Source organism: Ambystoma mexicanum, chromosome 1q, assembly GCF_040938575.1.
Source record: "Ambystoma mexicanum isolate Mex_15411 chromosome 1q, UKY_AmexF1_1, whole genome shotgun sequence".
NCBI lineage: Eukaryota > Metazoa > Chordata > Amphibia > Caudata > Ambystomatidae > Ambystoma > Ambystoma mexicanum.
This window is the reverse complement of record NC_090922.1, coordinates 122,551,685-122,578,123: the sequence shown is the minus strand read 5'-3', so window position 1 is coordinate 122,578,123 and position 26,439 is coordinate 122,551,685. Positions and strand designations below refer to the sequence as shown.

Genomic DNA, 26,439 nt, shown 5'->3' with positions numbered 1-26,439 from the left:
AGAAAGCTGGGGGGGCATCGGCCTCGACATCAACTTCCCCGCCGGACGGCGAGGGCAGGAAGTTGGACACGATGGGACGACGGATCATCTCATCCGCAGCGACGACTATCAAGGCGGCCAACACCCTGGCTATCGTAGCCCGCTACGGCAGGGAGTTGTGGTCCAAAATCGCCCCTCTGTTAGACTTCCTTCCGCCCTTGAAATCCTTCAGGAGGGTGTGATTGCTTCGGACCACGCCATCACGGTGGCTACGGACATCGCCGACACCGGTTTCCGTCAGTTGGGCAACGGCGTTTGCTTGAGACGACGAGGATGGCTCAAGGCCACGGATTTCCGCTAGGACGTACAAACCAAGGTTTTGGACATGCCCTTCGACGGCAACAACCTGTTTGGGAAGGCGGTTGATGAGTCCCTTGAGGCCATCAAGACAGACACAGAGACTGCCCGGGCACTGGGAGTGCTCCAACAACGACGGCCGTCCTTTCGGAGCGCCGGAGGCAGATAAGGTGCCTCCAAGGGATCCGGCAGTGGCCCCTCCACGTACCGCCAAGCGGCAAGATCTTCGTCCCAGGAAGCCTACAGGGGACGCGGCAAGTCAGGTGGTGCCCGTCGTCGTCGACAGGGAGGTCAAGGAGGCAAGGCGGCCTCGAAACAAGATTGAACCGACCGTGGGGTCGGGCCCCCGCCGAAGCACCCCGGTGGGAGGCCGGCTGGCGAGGTTCGTCAGCGTGTGGGATTCCATCTCCACCGACCGTTGGGTGCTGGACGCCCTGTCCCAAGGGCACGCCCCCGAGTTTCAGAAGAAGTGCCCTCGCGTTGCACCCGTGGCCAGGAAGATAAATCACGTCCCTCAACTACTGATGGAAGTAAGGGCGATGCTCAAGAAGGGTGCCATCGAGCTCGTCCCAAAGAGGCTTCGGGGCTCCAGAGTTTACTCAAGGTACTTCCTCGTAAAAAAGAAGACAGGAGGATGGCGCCCCATCCTGGACCTACGACGACTGAACAAGCACATCAAGGCGCAGAAGTTCCGTATGGTCACCCTCCAGCACGTGCTGGGACAGCTGGAGGAGGACGATTTCCTGTCGTCTTTGGACTTAGAGGATGCGTACTTCCACATCCCCATTCTAAAAAGACACCGAAAGTTCCTCAGGTTCGTGGTCCAAGGGCGGCACTACCAGTTCAAGGCCCTCCCGTTCGGATTGAAGTCGGCACCCAGGGTGTTCACCAAGTGCCTCGCACCGGTGGCAGCGCGGCTGCGCCTACAGGGGATCCACGTCTACCCCTACCTGGACGACTGGCTCATCCGGGCAAGGACGAGGGAGCTCGCCGTGGAGCACACTGCGAAGACCGTCCAGCTGCTCACGGACCTGGAATTCTCCATCAACTTTCCAAAATCCCACCTGGTTCCGTCGCAAGTCGCCCTGTTTCTGGCAGCCAAGCTCGACACAGTGGCGCGGCTGGCCTCGCCGTCGGAGGAAAGGACCAGGTCCATTCTGGGCAAGGTGCAGCGTCTGCTGGCCACGGACATGGCCAGGGTAAGATCGATCAAGTCCCTCCTCGGGATGATGTTCTCCTGCATTTATCTGGTGCTCCTTTGCAGGCTTCGGATGCGCCCCTTACAAGAGTTCCTCGACGCCCGCTGGGTCCAGTCGACGGGCAGCTTCGAGGACAGGATCCCTCTCAACGAGACGTTCCGCCAAGCGATCCGGTGGTGGGGTACCTGCTCCCATCTGTCGGCGGGCACGGACTTTCAGATCCCAGCTCACCAGGTGACGGTGACGACGGACACCTCCCTGGAAGAGTGGGGAGCGCACTCCAGAGATCTTCACACGAGAGGCCTTTGGCTCCCGGAGGAGAAGTCACTCCACATCAACATTTTGGAGCTCCGCGCAGTTTTCTGGGCCCTCAGGTCCTTTCTTCCGTCCCTCAAGGGCAAGGTGGTGAGGATCTTTACCGACAACACCACCACGATGTTCTACATCCGGAAGCAGGATCTGTGGCATTGGGCCGTCGCCCAACAGATGTTTCTGGTGCCTCTTCATCTGGCAGGAATAAAAAACACGATCGCCGACTCACTCAGCAGGGAGCTGCGCTCGTGCCACGAGTGGGAACTAAGCCAGGATCAAGTGGATCGACTCTTCCGACGATGGGGCCAACCCCAAATCGTTTCTTCGCGACGGCGACGAATTCCAAGTACCGGAGGTTCGCCAGCAGGTTCCCCCAGCCGAGGAGCATGGGCGATGCTTTCTCATTCCCCTATTTCTTTATGCGTTCCCTCCGCTGCCGTTGCTGCTCCGGCTCATCAACCAGCTCAAGAGGTCCCGGTGCAGGATGATCCTCGTCGCACCGGCGTGGCCGAGACAGATCTGGTTCCCGGACCTTCTGGACTTGTCGACGTCCACACCAGTCAAGCTGCCGATGGACGCAGACCTTCTCTCCAGAGAAGGAGGCGCCATTCTTCACCACAACCCGGAGTCGCTGAACTTGCAGGCCTGGCTCCTGCAGCACTAGAGTTTGGAGGGTACGACATCCCGGCCGACTGCAGAGAGGTTCTTGCAAAGGCCAGGGCGTCCTCAACTCTCAAGTGCTACGGACATAAATGGAAGAGGTTCTCTGTCTGGTGCCGTGCACAGAAGATTAACCCTCTGCGGATTACGGCCCCTCAAGTACTGCCGTACCTACTGTCGCTGGCCAAAGCTGGACTGGCTCACGCCTCCATCAAAACACATCTGGCTGCAATCTCCCGATATACCAGGACTACGGGACGGGCGTCCTTGTGGTCTCATCGCCTGGTGAAAGAATTCATGAAGCGACTATTCCGATCATTCCCGCCGGTGAAGACTCCTGCCCCGGCGTGGGAGCTTAATGTGGTGCTGACCAGGCTCATGGGGGCCCCATTCGAGCCTACGCATTCGGCGCCTTTGAAGTTCCTGTCATGGAAGACGGCTTTACTCGTGGCCATCACCTCCGCACGACGAGTGGGAGAGATACAGGCCCTATCTTGCAAGCCTCCATGCTTGACTTTTCACGACACGAGGGTGGTGCTGAGGACGCACCCCTCCTTTATGCCCAAGGTGCCGTCGGACTTCCACCTCAACGAGCCCTTGGTGTTGCCAGTTTTCGTCGCCGGCCGAGAGGACTTTGCACTCGCTGGATGTAGCTAGAGCGCTGAAGTTCTACGTGGACCGCATGAAGAGTTTTCGGAAGACGTCACAGCTGTTTGTGAACTTTGGGACTGTGAATCAAGGGAACGCTCTCTCGAAGACTTCCATTTCCAGATGGCTCTCCGGCTGCATCATGCACTGTCACCGGTTGGCAAACCGACCGCTGCCCGGCCGTCCGAGAGCCCATTCGACCAGAGCGATCGCTGCTACCACGGCGTTCCTGTCTGGTGTGCCCCTGCTGGACATCTGCAGGGCTGCGACGTGGAGGTCGACGCACACCTTCACAAGATTCTACTGCGTCGATCGGGACAGGGAGGAGTCCAGGGTCGGCCAGGCAGTGCTGCGCAACCTGTTCGCCTAAGGTGAGCCTGGTGAGGAGGTAAGAGATGCTTAATGTTGAGTTGTTGTATTGCTTAATGTTGAGCCTTGCCACCTCCCGTGGTTGTGCATGTGTGTACTGCTATGTATTCTCTTATTCATGAGCATGTGAATCCATGCCAGACCCCATGCTGGAGAAGGAACAAGTTACTTACCTGTAACTGTTGTTCTCCAGCATGGGTCTGGCATGGATTCACATGCAAACCCTCCCGCCTGCCCCTCTGCGGCTCTTCACTTGGTCATACTGCCACTTTACGTGCTACCAAATCTGAGGATGGCTACCAGAGGCGGGGCTTAGGGAGAGGGCAGTCATTGGCTAGATGCAGTATGACCCAGAGTCCAGTGATTGGTTACTACTAAGAAAGATAGATCAGAAACGAAACTGATACTGATTTTTTTCTATACCGAGGATTCCCGGCCTGACGACAGGGAATATTCATGAGCATTTGAATCCATGCCAGACCCATGCTGGAGAACAACAGTTACAGGTAAGTAACTTGTTCCTTAGAAGGTTTCTCCAATTTCAGGAAGGAATTGTGAACTCATTTGTTTAACTAAGCCCTGAAATGACTTTTTTGTATTTAGTGTGCCCAGAGGCAATTTAGTTTGCTCGGCCATCACTTTTACATCAGCGCTATATAAATCATTACATCAATCCCATTGGATTATGCAGCTATAGGGTGATGGACTGAAGCTGCTTCAAGGAGTTTGAATGGGTGGCTAATTAGCAAATAGGTGATTAAGGGATCAGCTGGATGTGTTGCTTTATGTGATTTTCGGGAATGGATGTGCTACGTGAGAGGTGGACATTTGAAGGTAGGGGAAGGCAGAGGGCTGGGTTGGAATGGGAGGAGATGTGTGATGAATAGTGGGCTGGTTGGGATGCGGGTGTGGAAGGGTAAGAAGTATGCATGGGTAGAGCTGAGTGGGAAAACATAGATGTGGTGCGTAGGTGTGAGTGGCTGAAGGTGAAGGTTTGGTAGGTTAATGGGTTGAGGTGGTGGGTACGAGAGATAAGATGAATGGTGCCAGTAAAGCGGGGTGGGATTAAGTGGATTGATAGAGGGTGGGTGGTTGAGTCAGCAAGGTGAAATGTGAATTTGTGGGCAGGTGGGGGGTGATGGTTGTGGATGGACAAGAGACAGTGGGCAAAATAGTTTGTGATGGGTAGGTGTCAGTGGCAGAGTCGTAGGTGTGGCAAATTGTTGAAAAGACTTTCGTTTATAAGTGGACCAGGGAAGTGGTTTTCTCAATTTTATTATCAGAGCAAGATTAAAAGGTGCTCACAATATATATTTTCCTTAGGCTTTATTTCTCTCTTGTCTGAGTTTCCAAGCGGTCAGACCATTACCATTCATTGTGGATGTAATTGCTCCTATTTAGCAGTCCCTCTGGTACTTGTCATCAGCCTTTGTTTTCCTTCAAGTTAAGTCTTCTCACTTGCTCATAGCCTCTCATAAGGTTTACATTGAGTTTATGCTTTTCACAATTCACAGGCTTCAAGATTCGATACATCTCAAAGGCTCACATGGGTTTAGGATTCAGAGTACCTCTCTTCTGCAGTACTTCAGGGTCAACAATATGTTCCAGTTATTGACATCCGTAAAGACTCAAGTTTTTCCTACCGCTCATCAGATAAAAGTTTCATCTTTTAGCAATAATGCAGGATAAGCAGAGGTTTCCTCTTCCTTTCGCCTGGCTAATAATTTCAAAGAAGCATTCTCCAATATCTTGCTTTTTCTAGTCTAATGGTTATGGTCTGTTTCATGGTCCACAAAGTTTTGGGGTTGAAAGAACCTTTGACATTGCGATCAGGTCACAAGTGAGAGGTGAGGGGAAGGGGGCTAGGTGAACCTGGAGGCTGAAGACCACATTGATGCTGGCCCGAATGCGCTATATGATTCCTTCAGGGCCACCTCCCCATCCATAGCCTCTTGTGTATGGCCAAAGCCCCCAAACCTCTTTGCGGCCCAAGACATGTCTCAGAGATTCTGAAACCCCTGTTTTGGGGAACTCTGCCTGCCCTGTTTGTGGACCCACAGTTGCAGGATTCTGCTACTGTGCAATGCTTTTAGACCTGACATAAGCAGCTTTGTGAGTGCCACAACAAACCGTACCCAATTCAGTGTCCTGGAGATTACTACTCATAATAAACAAATAATCATACCATAGAACACAAATCTGCAGTGCAAGCATCCAGGGGAGTGGCACCTACTAAATCCGAGATGGTGTCGGCAATGATATAGGCTTGTTGTGCAGAGCCACTTGGCATTTTGACCTGCACGCTGACTTATCTCCGGAAAGTGTAGTCAGTCTTCCCCTGCACCAATCACAGAGCCTGCCATTAGCCTACACCCAGCTGCATGCATTTTGCACGTAACAGCCCAATCGCACACTCTAGGATATAAAGAGCGGATGAGACTAAGGGGAAGAGTGGGGGTTTACATTTAGATAATGGAGGAGGGATTGAGTATATAGTAAAGCATGTCGGAGTAGCAACAAGGATTGGAGCAGAGCAAGGTAGAGAAGAGGATAGGATCAGGAGAGATTCAGAGAGGAAGAAGGAAAGAGAGGAGACGACAGTGTGGCAACTTTTAAGACCTGGGTGAATTCTGCACTGGAATGCTCGTGGTGTGGAGGTAAATGGTATTAAGCAGCATATGGTGTCTATCCCAGAGGAAGGAGGAAGGAGCCAGTTGACATTTGTGCTGAAGTTGTCTTCTGCCTTAAGCTGCTGCTCGTTTTAGGTTTATGTGATCTACGGTGCTAAAGTAAAGGTGGCTGACACATCCAGGAACTGTGTAAGAAGGTATGTATATGTGAAGCAAGAACAGGAGTGGCTGTGTGCTGTTTTGTCATGTACGAGACAGGGTTCTGCAATTTATCACTGAGACGGTGGTGTGTCCACTGATGGTTGATGTGATCGTAATGAGCGAAAGCTATGCCCAATGCATGTTTACATGGCCTGTTTATAGCAGTTTGTTTTAGGGCAGTGGGATGGCTTCATTTATGATGTGGGTGTGGTCATCTGTCACTCATGTTCCAGTGATGAAAATTAAGTCAAGGTTGCCAGGCGAGTAAAGGTGCTGCATGTATGACCAGTGTATGAATATAGAATGTTTGTTAATGAGCATGCAGGCGGTGTCAAGGAGAACAGGTGTGGATTTCATATCTGTCGGAATAACAAGCAAGTTCTGGAGTCATTTATTTGAATACCTTAGGTGGTTGGGGCAGAGTGGGGTTAGGGGGCAAGGTTTGGTGTGGTAAGCTACATCAGTGTCTTCCAGATAGTGGTTGTAACACCAATGTCTTTATACCACAAAGTGTGCGCAATGAGCTATTTGTTTTGGAGATGTAGCGTGTTGGGTGCAGCTGGAATATGAAATTGGTAGTGAGTGAAGGAGGCGGGATGAAAACAATTGGGAACAAATCAGAGAGAGGCAAGGAGGAGCCTGCAAGAGAAAAGAGAAGAGTCAGAAAAGACAAATAAGGCAAGGAAACAAGTGAAAGAGAAGGTGGCTAAACAATGACTGGTGAGAGGGAGGAAAGACCAGATGAGAGAAGGGCAGAGGGTGTCTGAATGCAGGAGACATGAGGCAGAAGGAGAAAGAAAGGGGCAAAAGGAGATAAGTGAAAATGGAAGCGGGGAGAAGGGAGAAAGGAAAGTAAGTAGCTGTACATCTCCTTCAGAGTTTGGAATGCAACATTCCCACAGAACAGGAGCATATTCTACAAGTTTTATGTACTGGCAAGGACCTGGGCAACTTTCCTCTGATTCTCACTATCATCACCTTCTGGGGCTTGGAGAACTAACTGAGCATGGTTGCTTGCCTAGTTATGCCATTTGGGCGAAAGAGCATGAGAGGCTTAAGGCCTCTCAAGGGGCATTGCACACTAGGGAAACAGACTGGTTAACAACTTCAGGATGAACAAAAAGATAAGGTGCACATGCTAGGGCTACAGCTCAAGGCCTGTCTACAGTTTTACATATTAACTGGCCATGCTCTCTCTCCAATATGACTGACAGCTTTGAATACAGCTGATAGTCATACGTCCTATCCCCTTTGCTCCATCCTTGTGGGGCGTCCCCCAACATGGGGACGGTATTGGAACCTTTGGCAGCGACAAATTGAGCTTCCCCGTTAAATTTAGTATAGCGCGTGGGGCGCAGCCTCAGGCGTTGGAACGCCCCACTGAGGTCCCGCCCTCCGGCGCCTCACCTCAGTCCCTTTTTCCACAATAGACGGTGTCAGACCTGGCAGCCAGCGCAGAAACTTTTTTAGCTTTCCGCTTGCTCCCCATTTGTTTTTGTCAATTCTTATTTCACTTCCCTTCGGAGCCTTGCCGCCCCCGGTGCACGCTGGCTGCAGGAGGATTCACAAGATGGGCCTCATGCGACTGCTCGTTCCCGACCTCGGATCCCCATACACTCTGACTTGAGTGTTTGGGGCTTGACCACCGCTGGGACTCAGGTTTGGTCTGCAGTGCTCTCGGTCACAGGGCATTGAAGAATCGTTTGTCACGGTGGAGGGAGATCTTCCATACTTCTCCTCACCACCTTAAGGACTTCGTCTCCAGGAGCTCTCGTCAAGACAAGGTAGGCCCTCTGTTCAGCAGGGCTCCACAGTGCAGCGACTCCTTCCCCTGGGGTTCCCACGGATCAGGGTTCCTTTGATTCAGGTTCTGGCAGGCCTGAGGCCTCTAAAGCTACCGGCTCCCAAGCTGGGGTGTCCAGGACCTCTTCTGGGCACTCCGGGGACAGATCTGAGACCGTCCAGGCTACCGGCTTCCAACATGAGGGGCCCTACCAGGCTGTCCTCAGAGGGGCGATCAAGTTCGTCCTCTTCTTCTACCCCAGGGAGATGAGGGATCGTCGAGTGCCACCTCCAAGGGTCTATCCTTGGCTAGATCCAGCACGACTATCGGCACAGGTGCCAAGGGCATCCAGCCTACCGGAGCTCGCTCCGAGGTTGTGAGTCAGGCCGTTACGACTACCGGCTGAGGGCTAAGCACCTACCAGAGGGATCTCTGAGATTGACGTCTCTGCTTAGAGTGCAAGACCCAAGCTGCATCCTCTCGTGTCTGAGGCCTCTCTTGGGCCAGGGCCTCCGCACCCTCCGACCCAGGGCGTGGCGCAAGGTTTCAAAATGGCAGAGCAGCACGTGGTGGAGCCTGCCAGGCAGGTGGCCATCTTGGATCCAACCAAGGGCCCGCCAGTGCTTTCGCCAATGGAATGGGCTTTGCAGGATGATCCCAATCCCCTTCTCTCTGGAAGCGGCAGCGGTTCCTACGGTGCAGGTTATTGGTCTCCTCAGGGCTACATCTACCCATCACAGCTGTATGTCTATACGCACCAGGCGCCTCAGCACTTTGACCAGGAGCAGAGGCCTAGTGCCCCTAAGGGCCGGGCCCCTAGGGACCAGGCGGCTGGTGAGGACTACTTCTTTGAGCACTTCCTCCTCTTCATGCGCTCCCTTCAGATGAAGGGGCTCCTGAAGGACATTGGGAAAGCGGTCATCCCACAGGTGAAACCGCCTGAGCCCCTCCTCTGGGTACTCCTCCTGTTCCTCCTGGGCTCCCGGTTCTGGTGCCGATCCCTCCACTGTTCAGAGCTTACCGGGTGTTCTGACTCCTCCACCTCCTCCTGTACCATTAACGCCTCCCCCTCAACATCCGTTGCACCCATCTGCAGCTCCGGATCCAGGGGGACCCCACAGGCATTCTCCACGGTCTGTAAAGGGGAGCGAGGGGGGCTATGACAATGGTGATGACGCCCAGGATGATGAACCCTTTGCATCCATTAAGGCTTTTCATGACTGGCAGGGTTGTTGGGGGGGTCCTTCTTCCCAATGAAGCCCCCCAGGAGCCTGGTGTGCTAGCAGAGGTCTTAGGGAAATGCACCAAGATCCGTTCTGGCATCCCTCTCCAGAAGGATGTCCTGCAGGTGGTGCGAAAGGTCTGGGAGAAGCCCAGAGCCAACGCCCATATGAACAAGAAGTTAGACAGCAGATTTAGGCTGACGGATGAGGAGCCAATCCTCCTTGGCTCCCACCCGCAGCTCCATTCCTCTGTGGTGACTGCACCCTTGTTGTATTCTGAACCATCGTTTTCGTCATCTTACTCCACAGGAGCCACCTCCAGTTGCCTCTCCAAGGAGGACAAAGTCCTTGAGTCCTTGGGAGAGCACTGTTACTCAATCTCAGGACTGCATCTGCGGCAAGCCAACGCAGACGCCCTCTTGGCTGCAGCTAACCACGAGCTGTGGCAGGAGCTTGGGTAATTTCTGCCTGACCTCTCTTTGGACAAGCAAGCCTCCTTCAAGGCCAGTCTGGCAGATGCCCGGGCTATTGTGCAGGACCTCATGGAGTCTTCGGTCTCCCACATCGACACAGCCTGCCGAGGGTTGTGCCTTGGGGTCGAGATGAGAAGGACAGCGTGGATGCACGCCACAAAGTTTTCATCTGACGTGCAGGAGCGGATCCTCGAACTGCCCTTTGAGAGCGTGGACCTTTTTCATTCGTCGACCTATGATGAGTTCGCAAAGAAGAAAACCTGCACTCAAACCGCCAAGTCCTTGGCCATCCGGACAAAACCAGGACAGAAATCTTTCCCTCAGTCCCAGGGTAGGAAAGAGTTCAAACTCAGCGCTTTCTCCAGCTTCAAGGGGTTCCGGGACCATGGTACAAGTCAACAGGAGGAAGCAGCAGAGTACGTGGCATGGGTTTTTCCGCTCACCCTCCTCTGCCGCCAAGAAGCAGTGAAATCAAGGCCAGGGAACACAACTTGCCTGTGGGGATCCGTTTGGCTCTTTTCCAGGACACCTGGAAGCATCATTTCAGCAACGTGTGGATCCTATCTGTAGTCTCCACAGGCTTCAGTCTTCTGCTTCCTTTGCCTCTACCATCTTCTCCTCTCCTCCTCTTTGTCAGATCCGGTCCCCGGCTCTTTTACCAGAGTCATTTCACTCTTGGAGATGCAGGCGATAGAACTGGTTCCTCCTTCAGACAGGGGCATCGTTTACTATTCCAGGATTTTAGCAGTACCCAAGAACAACCAGGCTGGCCGCAGGGTAGTCAGTCCTGGACCTGTCATTTCTAAATCTGTCCTTAGTCCTGGAATGCTTCATTATAATTACTCCTGGGCACATTGCTGAGTCTCTGTGTGCAGGGCACTGAATGTGTTCCCTGGACCTCAAGGATATGTACCTACATGTACCCATATATCAACCGCATTGGAAATTTGCGGTGCACGATTATGTCGTACCACTTTCAGTATAAAGTGTTGCCCTTTGGCCTGAACTCAGCACCTCGAGTCTTCATGAAGCTGATGAACGCACTGGCGGGCCTTCTCCGCTTGGAGGGCCCCTAGGGACCATCAGCTATACCCTTATTTGGACGAATGGCTGGTGAGGGTGGGGTCACTTGAAAGGGTGGGGCACTCCTGCCAGAGATTGGTGGATTTCCTTCATCAGCTCGGGTTTTCCCTTAACCCAAGGAAATCAGTTATGCCTGTTTCAGGAACTGGTCTTCCTAGGGCTGGGTTGGAACACTACCGTTCAGCTGGTGTACCACACGCCTGAGAGGCTTATGTCCCTCCGCACTTTCTGGCCAACTCAAACACCTTGGCATGGTGGTTCCAGCACATTCTGGCCCTGATGGCCTCCTGCGTGCTCACTGTACAGCATGCTCGTCTCAATATCAGGCGTCTCCAGCTCCACCTGGCAGCCAATTGGGATCAGGAGATGGGGTCTGATCAGACAAGAACCCAAAATCACTGCTCCTGCTGCCCAATCTTCGCTGGATGCTGATGGAGGGCAATGTCTTAGTGGGAGCTTCCTTCACCCGGCCGGAACCTGCCCTGTTGGTGACGATATCCTCCCTCTCAGGTTGGGTGGCTACTCTGGAGGGCTATGCGATTCGTGGAGAATGGTCCAGGACAGAAGCCCTCCTGCATATCAATGTGCTCGAGCTCAGGCCAGTGGGTTGGCCCTCAAGGCATTCTTGCCCCTCATCAGGGACAGGTCTGTTCTGGTCAGGATGGACAATTCTAATACAATGTTTTACCTGAACAAGCAGGATGGCACCCGTTCTCCCTACCCCCACCTCTGCATGGAGGCCGTTTCAATCTGGAAATGGGCCCTGATGGAGGGGATTTGGATTTCGGCAGTCCACCTCCCGGGGGACAGCAATGCAGAAGCAGACCAGTTGAGTCGCTTGGGGTTCAACACCTACGAGTGGGAGATGCACAAGTCCTTGTTGCCGCTGTTCCAACGTTGGGGTTTTGTGGACCTGGATTTGTTTGCATCTCCTCTGAATGCCTGGTGCCCCCAGTTTGCTTCATGGGCAGGTCAGGGTCCGCGGTCACTGGGTGACACCTTCCAGATCTGTTAGCACAGCTGCATGTGTTATGCGTTCCCACCCACCCCTCTGCTCTAATGAACCCTCCGCAATTTCCGGGCCTTCGTGACTTGTAGCCTCATCCTGGTTGCCCTCCACTGACCTTCGAGACCCTGGTTTTTGGATCTGCTGCAGTTGTGCTACGAGGGTCCCGTCCATCTTCCTATCCCCAGCAGGGGCTTCCTGACACAGCAGGGCAGGGCAGTGGAGCATCTGGCCTTGGCCAAACTGGCCCTGGCGTCCTGGTTCCTATTCAGCTGAGGCTTCAGCTTGCTCAGCTTTCCGATGACAACCGGGACATCATTCAGCAAACCAGGAGGCCCTCGACTCAGTCCCAGTATAAGAGTAAATTGACTAGGTTCTGCCATTGGGCTTGCAACAAGGGTCTGGACCCTGTCTCATATCCTCTGGATGACGTACTGGCTTTTTCAGCACACCTGGCTTGTTCTGGAGTTCAGGTGGATACTTGCCACACGTATTTGGCGGCCATTGCGGCATACAGGAGTTCCCCAGATCATGTGTTTTCGGCAGCCAACCCAGTGTTTAAGGCCCACCTTAAAGGGTTGTCTAGGCTTTTTCCTGTGATGCATAGACCGCATCCGGTCTGGGACCTCAATGTGGTCCTTGCATCTTTGCAATGCAAGCCTTTCGATCCGATGGCCTCTGTGGGCATCCTCTTGGGGACGCTAAAGACTATTTTATTGGTGGCCCTTATCTCTGCATGCAGGGTTAGTGAGCTGCAGGCGTTGTCTTTGTGCAAGTCCTTCCCCACATTTCACGGCGACAAGGTCATCTTGCGCACTCACCCAAATTTCTTGCCCTAGGTGGTTGCTCCGTTCCATCTGAATCAAGAGATCTGCCTGCCTGTGTTCTTCCCGAACCCACAATCGGAGGCAGAGAGGACCCTGCATTCCTTGGACCTCAAGAGGGTTCTCAAGTTGTATCTCTCTCGGACGAAATCCTTCAGGAAGTCTGAGGCATTGTTCATGACTTTTGGGGGCTCCTCCCTCGGATCTCAGGCTGCCATCACCCATTGATGGTTCAGGCCATTTTCGGAGACATACACGGCCATGGGCAAACCTGTTCCTGAGGGGATTCATGCCCATGCGGTCAGAGCTAAGGCCACAGCCGTTGCGTTTCAGTGACATGCTTCTTGGGATGTCATCAGCAAGGCAGCTACTTGGGCCACTCCGTCGGCCTTCTGTAGGCACTACTCGCTGGACACCAGCTCCAGACGCAATGCAAAATTTGGTCAGGTGGTTGTGAAGCACCTTTTCGCTTCAGCCTAGATATGAGGCAGGTTGTCACGGCTCCACCCAATGTTCTTGTTTGGTGGAATCACCTACAAGGATGGAGGAAAGGGGGCAGGACGTATGAGTAATTAATGTTACTCACCGTAGTGACTAGAGTACTCCTAGTCCATAGTACCCTTTCCCCCATATGGCCCACCTGCCTTCCCCCGCTAGTCTGCCAATGGCTTATATGTATCTAAGCATCCAATGTGTTCAATGGGGACTGAGATGAGGCACCGGAGGGCGGGGTCTCAGTGGGGCATTCCCACACCCGGGGTCGCGCCCGCGCTCTATACTAGATTTAAAGGGGAAGCTCAGTTGTTGGCTGCCACAGCTTCTGGTACCGTCCCCATGTTGGGGGGTGCACCACAAGGATGGAGTAAAAGGGACTATGAACTATTGAGAAAATAATGGATTGTGAGTTTATTCTGATCACCAATTCGAAAGCAAATCATCTTATGTGTTCTGAAATACAATTCCCTGGCACTCCTTTCATGCTGCTTCTTTTCACACTGAAAACGTGAATTCAGAGTAGCATTTAAGGATGTGCATTACAGCAAGTCTATAATTCAATTGTTTTCATGGGTTACAGATCTGTATTAATTTCCATTGTACACCAACTACTCCCTGTGACTTACACCTACCAACACATGTATTTTAAGAAACTAGTCTTGCTCTGTAAGCTTATAAATGACATCTTAGGTCTTTTCTCAGCTCTTTTCTCAGCTCTACCACTGCAATGATAAAGGAAACCCGACAGATCATTCCTGCCCAGTCCCGGCTTACACCAGCACATATCGTAGAACCTCCATTACGGAAGGACACAAGTAGTGCCTTGCTGAATCCCTGTACTGAGAGTAATACTACTGTAGCTCCCTCAATAATTGAAGGGTGTTTCTTTGGCAAATGATTTTATTGTATTTATATGTTTGCTCATCTTTTTTCATGAAAGGCCTAATTAGACGAATATGTAATGGCAACTCATCGCCCTCAAGCATTGTCGTATGCAGTCCCAATCACAAAGAACATACGGCTTGGTCATCTTTGTGGTTGCCTGCTGGATTTTATTGACCCGAAAGAGACGCGTCTGATGTTCTTCACGATCCAAAGGTTGGTTTTACTTGGCTCAAGAAGAAAATTAGACTAAGTAAATACAGGCTCAAACATTTGAAGTGACTTTTGTCTGCAATTGTGATCTTTCAGATGGTGTGTGGGTTGACAAATTTCACGGCAGTCTGTGGTCTCAAAATATCAAGGAAAACTGGTCTCTCACCTTAGAGAAACCTATGTTTTTCTGAACATTGTATGTTTTCTCAAAATACCAGGCCTGTATTCCCCATAATTTCAACACCTCCCACCTGGATCTCTCAAAAAGTCAGCGCTTCCCAGTGCAACCCAATAGTTTTTAAACATTTGATTGATTTTAGCAATACAAAAGTAGTTTAAATAAAACTAGGTACAAATACTGTGTTTTAGCCAAATCTGGACGGATTTCTTGCAATTGTAACAGAATAAAACAAATAATACCCACTCCTTATCTAACTAGCATTGTATTCTAATATCTTGAACTTTGCGATAAAACACAAAGAATAAAGAGATGCACAAAAAGAAAAAGAAGTAAACCCTAAATTAAACTAAATAGCTCTTTCAGAGACGTCCAAATACGTGTACATTGATTTACAACGGTTTTTAAGTGCTCATAAACTTTTCTTAAAAAGCTGCATGCAGTAAATTCATCATACGGTTTAGACACTTTTTTTGACGTTCAGTTCCTCAATAAATGCTTTAATCTGTATGGCACTTGTCTTTACTGCACATTGTAAAGGTCTTCTTTGTAAAAGCTGTTCTTGCGTTTGAAATTGCTTTGCGTGGGCTCACTGGTGAGAACACAAGTGTTTTGTGCCCTATTAGTGGGCCTTGTCAACTGCACAAATGACAAAACATTATAGAAGGAATTATAAAAATGAGAAAAATGAAACTGAATGTTTGTCGCAAAATTGTTGACCCATGATTGAAATATCAAAGGTTGTGCTCAGTTCAAGTCACAGCAATCTCTTTATAGTTATTACAGGACTGTTTTCCCCCATGGAAGGCTTCTGACACATCCAGTCGGTAGCACTTAACAGTCATTTGTCCAACGCATGCGTTCAAAGTACTCATGGATTTGAGAACGCTTATGTCATATTCAGTAGGTTGGGTCAGATGCATGGTTGTTTCTTTGGCTTCCCCTTTTGTGATGCATTTTTGAAGGACCCTCATAGATGCATCCAAACTGCATGTTACTTTAGATTATGCGTTGGGCAGCTGCAAAGTGCAGTTTTCATATTTCATTGATGATTAATTATTACAACGTCCCTGTTATTGTTTGAAATGTCTAATCTTTGATGCTTACTCGAATATTGAGAATTTGTCCCCAGCAGGGGCCTGGTTTCGGCCTCCTGGCCAATGAGGAGCATCAGAACGGGGGCTTTACCAGATGGTAAAGCCCCTCCTGCGAGCCTTTTCAGACCTAGTGGCCGCCATCTTCCCTTGCCGGATAATTAGATGAGTGTTCCCTGTGGCCCTCGTCCCCAACCTCCCACCACCCTTTTCCACAAATTGAGCCTCCCTCACAGCCCCAACCGACTTACCTTGTGTTGCTGTCCCTCGCCAGCGCCGAGAACAGTCGTGTTCCCGGCACGTCCTAGAAACGCGACTAGCTGCCATGGAAAGGGGGAAGGGACTATGGGCCTCATTACGAGTCCGGCGGTAACCACGGCGGTAAAACCGCCTGGTTACCGCTGGACTCGTATTACCATTCCGCCTCCGTGATTCCCGGAATTACCGGGGCATTACAACCCCGGTTTTCCGGGAATCACGGAGGCGGAATGGTGTTAATCCCCATTCCCATCGAGTCCTATTGGACTCGGTGGGAATGGGGATCATGGAAACACGGGCAGCATCTCGTAATGCTGCCGGTGTTTCCTCGGCCGCCTGCAGGCGGGCGGTGTTAAACCCGCCAGGTCAGACCTGGCGGGAACATCACCTCCCGCCTGCAGGAGTCGGGATCAGGCGGTCCGGAAAAAACAGTGGCGGTGGGTTTACCGCCACCGTTATTTCCGGACCGCCTGAGTTATAATGAGGCCCCTATGTGTAGTTCCCTTCTCCCCGAACCATGGCAGCCATCTGATTATGTAGGTTTTTTTTCAAGTTGTTTCTCAACTTAAAAAAACTATTAGCACCCCGGCACAACGTGCCGAGGTAATAATAGCAATATTACCCGAGCAGGGGGGGCATTAATGGGGTAGGTAGTAACCTGGACTATCGTTGAAGCACTCGCTTCGTTCTGGCTTCTAACTGGCCCGGGGCATTACCTATTGCAGGAATGCCCCCCGCAAACTCACTACTCGGGTAATAGTGCTTAAGAATACAGAGTTTATCTTCTTCCTCTTTTCTCCCTTTTACCTCTTCCTCTTTTCTCCCTTTTACCTCTTGCTTGATTCTGGGATCTTCCCAACATGCTACAAGGTGGTAAGTACTCGACGGATCTTAAAATAGGAACTGCTGAACAACTATTGACCAGTCTTCCTTCTCTTCACTAATTTAAAGTTCTGGAGTGTGTTTTATTCAACACATTTCTGCCTAGATGGACCTCAATGGACTCAGCAACTCTCTCTAATATGGGTTCCACAGCCTTCACTGTACTGAAATGGCACCTGCCCATGTAAACACAAATAAGAAAAGGGCCACCAAAATCCAGAGAAACACATGGCTGGACAATATATTGTTTGACTGGGAACAAAAACTCAATTACCTATTTCTTTCCCTCCAAACCACCACATACCTGCTACTCTTACACTAACGACTTGTTACTTCCAGTTGTCGTTATCCCCCAATTTAAAATATACCAATTACACTTGTCATTTTGTCATCGAACAGACATAATAATTCATAGAAAACTTTTCCTGTATACAATCTAAAAGCCCAACATGAATGTCTTTCTCTTTTATGTAAACAATAAATATCAACTCCTTCAACTAAACACAGCAGTAAATCCAAACCCTTTTGTTCGGCTACTTTAATGTTATCCATGTTGTATATGATGTGAGAAACCGGAGGGTATTCTCCCAGTAAAACCTTGAGAATCCCTTATTCAGGTGTTCAGGACACGTCCATTGCTGTTGGATCCAGTTCCTGGGCGTGGACCAGTGAGGGAGGATCACCTGGGTAAGGGAACCCGGGGTTGGGCATAGGGGAATACCCCAGGTGAGACATGGTATGTTACCTTTGAAGAAGATGAGGATGGAGAGATCCCTGAGACCTTTGTGGGCTGTGCCACAGTTGGCCCTCTTTCTCCTATAAAATCTCCTGTGTTAACATCTACCAAACAAACCCCAGAGTAGAACACAAACGCTACTAGAGTTGAAAACCACATCTCCCAGAAACCCTGTTTTCCCGCTTTCTACACGAAAACTCGCTTTCTACACGAAAACTCTCAATCATTATTTTTCACGTACTTCTGATTATTCTTTTCCGAACACCCTGTCTCCCCTGATAAAACACTACTGGTCTCAGAATCCCCTGGAACCCCAACCCCAACAATCCTGTCCCTCTAATTATCATTTTGCAAACTCCCATCACATGTAACCAACAGTTACCATTCTCACAAACCTGACAAACCCTACCCTTTTGAGATTCCCGCAAAACCCAATGCAAGGTTTTTTCCTCCATATAACACCTCTTTCCCTTCCGACCCTGTTGGATACCCGGAATCTCTATCACCTTCTTTTTCCCTGACATAACACCTGGACCGTTTACCTGACATGTCCCAATACAAGAGTCAGGCCATGTCAGGAAATTACCCTAGACCACACACGCCTGATGGCCCTTCCGTTTCCCCACAGGGATAAAAGGTGGAGCCAGAGAGCACAGGGAAAACGACGGGACGGCTACCACGCAGCAGTTTAAAAGAAGGAGAAAGGTGGCAGGAATCAGGGGTGGCGAGGAGAGAATTGACCTAGCACTTTTCGTCCCAGGCCCACGGAACCTTCATGGAGAAGAGCCTTAGACCACGAACAGTAGCACAAGAGTCCTGCAGCAGATGTCAACGGTAAACTGGGCAATCCTCTCCCGATGAGCAGGAGCGAGGGAAGTTCCCGCTCCCGTGGTACCGGTCTTGACTCCAGAAAAGCCCAAAGGCCAAGCGGTTCATCACAGCCAGAGTTTGCGCAGTGGGCAGCAGGTGTTGCAGAGAGCGCTGAGAGGTCTTCGGAGGCTGCGCCGCACCAGAGACTCTCATGAGTACAAAAAGTTACAAGTTTGCATAGCGGCGACGAGGGTAGACTAAAACGACATGTTTGTCAGGTCGAGAAAAGTCAAGAGTACTGGAGGTCAGGGAGCAACGAGTGAAAGACAGTTCCCCGGTGAGTCCACCACTTGCAAGTAGCTCCGGAACTCTCAGATGCTGTTTGCGTGTGCCGAGCCAACCGAGTCATTTGCGTATGAATGAAAATGGTATTGCTATTGAATACCGAACTAGCAATGAAAGTGGTGTTCAGTGAACCAAAGTAACTGTGATATTCACTTTTTGAGTTTATGGAAGTCCCAACAGCCCGGTGAGGGAACTACCTTGAGAACTTAGGTGTGCAAGTAATTCCCAAACAAAAAGAAAGGAAAACCTGGGCAATTTAAAAATCAAAAATATTGCCAAAGGCCATCCTGAAATAAGAATCCCAAGGGTTGCAAAGGTCACTGTTTATTTTTGGAAAATTAAAACTGGTTTAAGCTCACATTGCTACAGCCAAGGCAGAAGCAGGAAAATACTTTATCCTGACCACTATTTTGTTATTGATGCAGAAGGGAATGAAAGGTGGCAGATAGGCTGCCCTTCTGGAAGAAGATATCCAGAGGGAGATGAACATCGTTGGCAGAAAAGTCCTAATATGTATCAATGTGAATGTTCTAGTCCCAGAAAACTGCTAACATTTTGATACCAACAAAGACTTTTGAAGTTTTTGTTATCCTAATTTGGAAGTTACCATTGAAGCACTTTTCTGTTCTTGGTGTTGAAGTAGACAGGCAGGCGAGCATGCTCTTAGGGCAAGAACTGATTGCCCAGAAGAAACCTGGTGAAAGAATAAGCCAGGTAGCAGAAGGTGCAAGTACTGAAGACTAGTACTAATAGACAGCAACATGTTGATTTGTGACATTTGGGGAACAATTGTGAAAGCTGGTTGAAGAAAAGTTACAACTCTTTCAGTCAGGGAATTTCCTTTTTAATTTAGAAATGGCTAGGTAGACCTAAACTCTGCATGTTCTTTTGTTTTTTTACTTGACTTTCCTCTTGTCCCAGCAAATGCATTTCCATACACAACCATGGATCTGATTAAATCATTGTACAACATGATCCTGGTTTCCTGGCCTGTGTGTTTGTCCATCGTTGGGCTTAGGTGAGAGTGACCAATGGGTTCACTCGATCTTCAGAGTCTTTCTATAGGGGAGGTTGAGGCTCTTTGGGAGAATGTTCTAAACTAAGTATATTGGTTTCCTCTTGTCCACACCTGATGAACCAACAATGCTCATATGTTGCTCCTCCTACAGTGTTGTTGTTTGGGTAATGATCTGCTTGTTGGCTAGATCAATTTTCATTCGCACCCGGAGAAGTACCATTAGCCAATCAGGTAGCTGGAACAGCAGGCGAGAATATACATTCTCTGCCCTGCTGTCCATTCATTCCTCCACAACCAACTCAAAATTACATTACAAAGCACAGAGGAATGCGTGGAAGTCTTATCAACTGAAGAGAGGACCAGAGGTGAATACAGGACCGGGACTTCAAAGACTGTATGGGGTTGGATTTAGGAAGGGGCCCAGGGGGTGGGTGGAAAAGAGTAGAGAGATTGGGGGTAGATGCTGGGGGCAGGGAAAGAATGCAAGTAATTTGAAAGGGCAATGGGCGCGCCAGTTACCGAAACTGTTGCTAAAAAGGGCTTTTCTATTGCCATAACATATATAATATGCCATTCACAATGCTGTCACTACTGTGGGATGGTGCCACAGATAAGAGGCAATGTGCTATGAGCTTTTTGAGTTTGGTGAATCAGGGAAGTGCAATGCAAAGAAAGATTGCATAATGTACAGTGCTCTGGATCCAGGAATGCTAGTTTATTAGGCACTGTGTTGCACAAAACACGTTGATACCTCACAATTTACATGCAAAACATGTGCAATACAAAACTTTAAACATTTCAATAAATTAAGTAACATTGTACACCATATCTATACATGTTGATCTCTGTGGCACCACATAGAGGTATGCCCATTACCACAGTCCATTCCTCCACAGCCAACTAACAATCACACTACAAAGCGTATATAAAAATGGCAGCTTTTTAATTTCTGAAAAACCTCTCTTCAAATCTACTGGACGGAATTACCCAGACCTGTCCTGGAAGAGCAATGCCAGAGGTTAAGATTAATTCTAAACCTTCCAGCCATCACCTCTTTGTTTTTGCTTTGTCACCCTGAGTGGGATGGGGTTGTACAGATGTGGGTCCCGTGCCTGCTGGGCCTCAAGACCCAAGCTACTCATCACTGATGAGGCCCAACAAGGCCGAAACATGTTTGGGGATGCTTGTGGTGTCGCGGAGAAGGGATGTGACCTAGCAGTTTGGGCTGGGACCAAGCCTGTTTTTAATGTGGTCTTTCAGCTTCTGTAATGGCTTGGCAGGTGAAGAACGATTGTCTGGAGGGTTGCCCAGAGCAATGCCAGAGGTCAAGATTCGTTCTAAACCTTCCAGACCTCACCTATTTGTTTTTGTGCTGTCCTGGAAATTGTCAGCGCTTCGTGCCCAAGTTGTTTTTTATTTGGTCCAATTCTGTCAACCAGGTTTTGCGCTTTCTTAATAACTTTTTCGTTTTTGAACAAATCTTTCACAAAATCTCCAGTCGTGGGTGGGGCCTTGTGGGAGGAGGGGCCGGGAGCAGGGGGCGGTGGTGACAAATATTTTGTTTGAATGTGAGCCAAATCTGTCTACCACGTCAAAAGTTATTAGCAATACAATTTACAGATTTCCTATGTAACTACGCAATCACCTTAACTATAGTGAGGTGACCACTGCATTATCATATATATATGCACTCCGAAGAGTGTCCCGGTGTGCTGAGAGCATTAATCACAGCGCTTGGGCAGACTTGCTCAGTAACAGCCCAAAGTCCTTGGGAATGCTCTCGCCTCACTTGGGACTACCTTGGCTCATGCTAGCAGGCCATTGTCGGTAATGCCCATCCCCCTCAACTCAGTGATTAATGCTACATCGGAATATTTGCAGTTCCATTACAGAAAATGCTCTGGCAGAGGACAATAAAGGATGGCATAAGTCCTTTGTCCAACATTCCAATGTCTCACCTTTAAAATGAAAATGTCACCCTTGTTGGGTGAAATGTTCCAATTAGGCAATAATGCGGCATTCCGAGGTGGTAAAGGCCCTTCTCCCAAGCTGATGGCCCAAGCAAGATGCAGGTATTTATCGAAGGACCAGGGGTGTTACTAATTGGTAATAGTCCGAGGAGGAGGATATTATTGCTATTGGAACATTCCACCAAATGAGACTAGAATGCTCTGTTTAAAAGTAGAGGACAAAGAAGAAACATTGGAATGTTGGGACAAAGGACTTATACCAGCCATTGTTACCTGCTGACAGTTCATTGTTTACAATGGAACTGCCAAAATTTCAATGTTGTAGTAGCTGTGCTCTGGCCTTTAACTTGGTGTCAGGGCTCTTACCACGTGGTAATGCCCTCGAAATGTGGAATTATTGCTTCATTATTGTTATTTCAATAAAACACAGATTACAATTAAAAAACACTCTTCATCACCTACCAAGCATTTCTTGCAGGGGCCTAGAGGTGACTTGAAGACGTTAATCACATATGTCCTTAAAATTCGCAGTCAGCCTTGGTGAAGGTTCCACGGTACAAAAAGAAATGCATAGCAGGATCATCCTTCGTTGTAATGGCCAACTAGGAAATGAACACACTGCAGCAATATCCTTCAGTTGGCCAACCGTCCCACAGCAATGCAGTGCCCCCACAAACCACTCCTGCCCTCCAGGCAGGAGCAAGCAATAGAGAATACGTCCACAAGATGAGTTCTGTTATGGCAAAACAACAAATCCCATGTTCCATAACCGAACTCTTGATTTCTGGATCATCAGACAGAGTTAAGCATAAATATGAAAATGCTTTCTGACTGCTATTCATTCCAAATGATTGCTTTGTTGGATTGTATCTATCATTTGTTTTAGATTGTGAATCAATTTGGAGTCTCCTTTTATCCATATTGATCAGGAGGTGATGGTTATTTGTGCACTTTAGAACATTCCTCTTCTCATTTCTTCCCCAATCTGGGTGATGCACTCTTTGCACCTTTTTGCACACTGCACTTCTCTTGTGCCAAAGCCAGCTGAATGCGGCTACATAAAACCCCCAAAATGAAATAAAATCTATTTGGACATATCTTAACTTCATTCCATCTTTTTGTTTTTGTCTACCATAAACCAATTCGACCAGAATCTCACCGCCACTCAGAGAATTGGTGCTTCCAAACTGCACACATCAATACCTCAGGTTTCACATCTGGTCTCTCCCACTTTCTAAAATGGCAGGCTATATAAAGCCTAGTTATGTTACATAATGTTTATAATGTGCTGTTAAGCAATGGATGGTTGACCGCAGAATATTTATTTATTTATAATGCGCCAAAAGCCAACAGGCATCAGCGCGCACACAAAGACTAAAGGCAAAACATAAAACACAGGACAACGCAGAGAAACGACATAGGATAAGATGATGATGCAAACCAAAAAGTCTACAAACGTTAACGGAATTGGGGTAAATTAAGTTCCTGCTGGAGGGGCAAAGGCAGGGCATGCCACGCTTTCGGGTCCAGGGTGACAAAAGATCTTCCGTTGCCCTATGCATCGGGCTTTAGGGCAGGTACCACTGGGTCTTCGAGTTCTACCTGGTTTACATTTAACAAATTTGTCAGGAAGGTAGATAGGGCCAACACCATTAATACACTTGTGGGCCAGAGTACGTATCTTAAATTGTACCCAAGCTACTACAGGTAACTAGTGCAGTCCCTCCCACACTTCAGAGAGAATAGACCTCATGCTGGAAATCTTAATACTAAGCAAGAACTGTGGGTATTTTGCATGCCATCCAATGGAGCTTTGAAGGTCTAGGAGTAAACTGAGGTACTGATGTACTGAGGCCCCTTGGCAAGGCTCGCCCTACCAACCTCAAGTTTTAGGTGTTTACTTTAAATCATACCACACTCCGATTCTGATAGATCTCATGATCCCAATGATGAATTACTCAAGCTACTGTTGAGTGTATTGGCTCCCGTCCAGGCTAGCGCTGGAATTACCTTGCCATTTCCCACAACAAATGACCTTATCCATCAAAGGTCACAAGTCCCATAAAGTTATTCAGCACAACGTTTGTGTGCGTTTTCTTGGCAGCAGCCATGATTACATCAAGCTGTAGACAGCGAGTACGTTTTCAACAGGAAAACGTTAAAATAGAGAGACAGAATGTATTCCTGGGAAAACCTTTTGGGAAGGAAAGTATGTGTAACAGGAAATTCTTCCAAAATCCTCCTCATCGGATCTGAAAGAGTGCAAACATAGGTGTGTGTATTTTTTCATTTATTTTGGATTAGTTTGTCATTGGATTCCCATCTACAAAATAAACCAGATCGCGTATTGCTGGGAAAAAGAGGCAGAATGGCTTATTGCATTGCTAACGCTATTTGGCTGTTCACAATCCCAGAGCAGCCTTCATAATCATTACAGAGGTTTGTCTGGGCCAGGAAATGTTGTGTGTGTACCAGACATCACCTCGTTTTCCTTTCCAAATGGTATACTGGAGTGCTAAATTATTTCATCTGTAATCTGTTGCTTTATGAGGACTGCTGTCAGATAATTCCTTTAGTTTATACCCAGGGGAGTTGCTAGGTCTAGAAAAGACCCGGGGCTAAGCTGATGTCGGAACTGTCCGGACTCAGGGCTAGCTAGCCTTTTGGTTGTAGCTCCTGAGATTCTATCCGGGGCTACAACCAAAAGACTAGGGGCTATAGCCCCCTTAGCCCCCCTAGCAACGCCTCTGTTTATACCGCAATATTAAGGCATACGTTAATTTTCTCCAGCATGGGTCTTGCATAGATTCACATGCTCATGACTATTTCCGGTCGTCAGGCTGGAAATTCCCAGTAAAAAGAAAGCAGTTTAGCTTTAAAACTAGAACTGCTCGTCGCATCTATAGCCTATCAGTGTCCTTTGGGTCATAGTGCCCCCAGCCAATGACACTCGTCCTCCTAAATTCCACCTCTGCTGGCCATCTTCAGATTTTACCCCATGCTACTAGTATTGGGAGTCCTGGTGCTTCACTCTTCGAAAATCATTAGTTTTCTGCTGTTTTTGGAGAAATTCTCCATCTCTTCATCGTCAACTATCATGTGGCGACTACCGCAGCGGCGACCCATTGTCAGCAAAGATTTTCAACCCACCCTCGGATTTTAAGCCCGTGGTGCTAAAGGCCCATGCTTGGGCATACACCTCGACCATGGCGGACGCCATGAAGAAAAGCCTCTTCAGACCCTGTGAAAGCTGCAGCCTGAAGAATAGCTTTGAGGATCAGCACCTCAAGTGCCTTTACTGCCTTCATCAGCGACGTGAACGGATGCTTAATTTGTCAATTGTTTTCGTCGAAGACTCTGAAGGACTGCCACTGGAGGTTGGTGTAATGGATTGAGGAAGGGAAGTCCTCTTACACGGCCTCCATGGATAGTCTTGCCTCTTGCAAGGCCGGGAGTTCCACTGAGAGTATTCCCTTTTGGTAAGAAGAGGTTGAGGTCCTTTGAAGTAGCTTTTCTGGTGAAGATCCAAAAGAAGGTGAAATTCCACGCTCCATCACCTTCCTCGTCAACGGTCGCCACGGCTGCGGGACCCAGGTCTCGGAAGGGTCGGTCGCCGGCTGTGTCAATGGTTTGCCTGCCGGCTGGTGGGTTACCTCAGTCCATGAGGAAATCACTGAACTCCTCATCCAAGCACAGGTCGTTGTAGAAGACGAGAAAGACCTTTAAGGACCCCTCACCGGTGCCACCGTCGTCTACATGAACCTCATAGATGACAACTTCATCCTTCCAGACCATTACCCCGTAGACAAGCACCTCATGGACGACTCTGTCATTGAAGTCAAGTCTTCGCTCCACGGCTGCTGTCACAAGGGGTTTGTCAACGATTGTCACCTTAACCTCTTCGATGGTCACCACGCCTAGGGTATCTCTGCCTACTAGACCTCCGGCAGCAGTTCCAACATTGATCCCGTTGACAACGACACCCATTCCTGCTCTACAGGCTCCAGTGGCCACATCTTTCCCAAAGGGCTCTGATCTGATGAGAGATATTCCTCAGCTCTGGAATTCTTGGCTTGGCCCACCAAGGCGGCACCACTCTTTACTCTGGCTCTTATGGGATCCCCCAGAACTATCTGAACTAGCTCTGAGGAAGGCCTGCCTGAAGGTTTTTATTTGGATCCGGAAGGGAGCCAAGCGGAACCAGACCTCGTTCTGCCTATGCCTCATGGGCGGTCATTGCTCCATGGGTCTTCCTGGCTGTTTAGCCCTCCGGAGGGGCTCAGGCCCAGTTCCTGCTTCTGCTGTGCCAGTTTCTGCAGCAAGAGACATGTCCTTGGACATCTTAACCACCCTAAATACTGTGGTGGCAGAAATTCAGCAGCGACTTCCCACTGCCCCTGCTCCGGCAAAGAGTCCTCCAAGGCCTCCTTGGCATCAACCAACACCACCTTATAAAGCCCCTGTTACTGATCAGCCTGCGCCAGGGGGTCTGCCTAGTGTGGGGGAGGAGCCAGTTCAAAAGGACACTTGCACATACACTGACACCACCAGGGTTTCCTTTTTGAATGACGGGAGTCCTTCAAGAAGACCATAGTATCGGTCCCTTTGTTTGATGACATATGGGAGGATGGCTTGGCAATCATGAAGGCTCCTAATACCATGCCTGCTAAGCGTGACTGGTTGGAAAAGAAGTACAGAGTTCCAATCTCGGCCCCTACATTCCTCGGGTCTGAGCCTTCACCATACTCTGTGGTATCGTCCGCTGCCAGAAAGGGGTCCTCCAACCCCTCTTTGTTATCCGTGATGCCTCC

The 26,439-nt window shown here is 49.2% G+C and overlaps 1 protein-coding gene across 2 annotated transcripts in view; it reads left to right on the top strand.

Annotated features, from left to right (window-relative positions):
* Positions 1-26,439, top strand: part of BANP (BTG3 associated nuclear protein) — a 1,679,897-nt gene that overhangs the window by 1,429,107 nt on the left and 224,351 nt on the right. The window lies entirely within an intron of this gene.